The sequence below is a fragment of the Vicia villosa genome, linkage group LG3 (genome assembly GCF_029867415.1).
Source record: "Vicia villosa cultivar HV-30 ecotype Madison, WI linkage group LG3, Vvil1.0, whole genome shotgun sequence".
Classification (NCBI taxonomy): domain Eukaryota; kingdom Viridiplantae; phylum Streptophyta; class Magnoliopsida; order Fabales; family Fabaceae; genus Vicia; species Vicia villosa.
The window spans coordinates 121,069,574-121,072,115 of NC_081182.1; the positions used below are offsets into that span (position 1 = coordinate 121,069,574).

The window sequence follows — 2,542 nt, forward strand, 5'->3', positions numbered from 1 at the left end:
ACTTAAATTCTTTTATGAAACATATTTAAAAGAAACTAAGCAAAATAAAATTAATTGGGCTAGAGGTGTTAAGAAAAACAGATGGAGGTGCAACCCAATATGTGACAAAAAGCTGAATAATAATAAAAAAAAAAAGAAGCTGGGCCGGACCGGGTCGGGTCAGATGGAACCCGGATCCGCCCATTCTCTTAATGCAAGCTGGGTTCAGAAACCTAAATTAACACAGGCAGCGCCTCTTTTCTTTCCCTCTTTCAATCTCACGCAGAAGAAGAAAAAAAGAACAAGAACAACTTCTTCATTTTCTCTCAATTTCGCCCATGGTGAACAACAACAAAAACGAAACTTCTTAAATTCGTGGTGTTCTCTTATTCTTTTGCTCTTGCGGTTTTCTCTTTCTCTCGTGGTCTCTTAATAAACAATACGGTGGTGGAAGTTATGAAGGTGTGGTGGAGATCACGGCGGCCATGGAAGTATACGGAGGAGCTTGCCGGAAATCATAGGAACCATCTTTCAATCTGTAACCCAATTTCACTCACAAACAGAAGTGAAAACTCAGGTATGTTTCTCTTAATTTCGTTTTTGCTTCATGGTACAATTTGGTAGCAACAGCAAATCATGCTCTCTCTGCTTTTTTTGGTAAAAAATTCGCAGGTACAACAACAACAGTGACTTGGCCTCATTTCGATCGATTAACTCTCTTTGAATCGTTATTTTTGCTCTGTGAATAACAATAACAATGCTCAACCAATCTCTCTTGGTTTCACGGCAGCCATGGGTGAACAAGAAGTTATTTTAAAGGTATGGTTCTCACAAATTTTGTTTCTATGGCGCAATTCAGTTTCTTATGACAGTAGCAACAATAACTTGTGCTTTCTTGTTTTTTCCGGTTTTGAGCAAATTATAAGTAAAGAACAAATAACAGTGATACCAAAAGTGGTAGGAGAACCGAATTACCTGCGGCGAGGAGGATTTCGCCGGTTTTAATTGCTAAGGTATGTTGTTTTTGATTGCTCTGCTTCTGGAAAACCGACACACTCCCTGTTGTTGAATTGATGCGAATTCTGAACCGTGGCTTGTTTCTGTTGCTACTGTTGTTGCTGCAGGTACAACACTGATTAATGGAAATATTGAGAGTGAAAGCAGAAAGACTTACCTATGGCGAGGAGGTTTTCGCCGGATTATCGTTGAGGTATGCCTTGAATTCTTTATTGTTACTAGCAACCTTGAATTGTTACTAACAATTTTCCTAACAACTTTGCTTGTTGTTGTAGGCTTTTGATGAAGGTGATGCCATAACACCTCTTTGGATATTAGGGAGACTTGAAGATGGACTTCAAGTTGGAACTCTCCACCAAGGTATGAAGAATTTCTTATTCACTCCCCTTCAAGAAATATGTAGCTAGAAACTCTTATTTTTTCAAGTAGTTTTCTTTGATTTGAAGAATTTCTCCTTCTAACAAAGAAACATGAAAACTATAAGAGAAGAGGAAGAAGTGAGAAAGCTAGTAGTATAGTAGCTTTGGTGTCATTTGCAATGAAGTGAGGCCTTCTATTTATAGGAAAATTTAAGGATGTGTTTGGCATTTGGTAAACTTGATTGGCAAGATATAATCATTGCAAGAATATTCTTCATGAGATATTTCTTATGCAAGTGGAAAAAATCTCTCTTTGATCCTTTTTTTGTCTTGAATTATTCTTTTGCTAAATACACCCCTTTTTGTTTCTTTTTTCATGTTGCATGAGGACTTTGAAGAAAGCATGAAGAAATTTGATTTTGAAGAATGAAGACTTTGAAGATTGAAGGATTCAAGAAAGTCTTTGAAGCTTTTTTTTTCTTTTTTCTTGTAATTCCAATTCATTTCACCTTAGAATTGTATGAAACTTGTATTCTTTAAAATGAATGAAATTTTGTAATTCTTGAACTTTAGATAAAGTTCCTTTGTAATTCATTTGTTCCATGTAAATGCTTGAATTTCTTGTTAGAACTTGAATGAAATTGTTATTCAAACATGAAGTTTGAATATTCTTGAATGAAATTTGAATTCCTTTTGAATAGAAAATGATAGGATATCCTTTGAATTTTAGGCCTTGAAACATGTTCTTGCCATCATGGATCTTTGAAATAATATTGAACTTGAAATTCTTGAATTCATGGTCTTAGAACCATACTTGAAGCAATTCTTTCAAAATGAACTCAAAATGGATAATGTCTTCACCTTTTTAGCAAACCTTGAAGAAATCCTTATGGATAATTTTGAACTTGTTCTAAATTCCAAGCAATCCATTTGAAACACTTTCTTTCATCAATGACAAATCCATATGCAATTCCTTGAACAAATTCCAAACTAATCTCTTGAATCACACAAATTGAAAATGGCACACTTCAAATGAACACGAAATTATCTTGCAATGAACGAGTGAATGAATGAAGAATCCTAGCTCGGTTGATTCAAAGCTTCTGAGCTTGTTGAAGTGAATCTCTGAGGACCAAATATTGATTGTTGATGAAGATGGTTCATTTGAGATGAAGGGAGAACAAAAT

The 2,542-nt window shown here is 35.0% G+C and overlaps 1 long non-coding RNA gene across 1 annotated transcript; it reads left to right on the forward strand.

The window, feature by feature from the left end:
- Window positions 1-244: 244 nt before the first annotated feature.
- On the forward strand, window positions 245-1,876 carry LOC131656601 (uncharacterized). Its single transcript, XR_009300190.1, has 4 exons — window positions 245-556; window positions 652-992; window positions 1,104-1,189; window positions 1,272-1,876. It is a non-coding gene; the product is annotated as an uncharacterized LOC131656601 (long non-coding RNA).
- The last annotated feature ends 666 nt before the right edge of the window (window positions 1,877-2,542 follow it).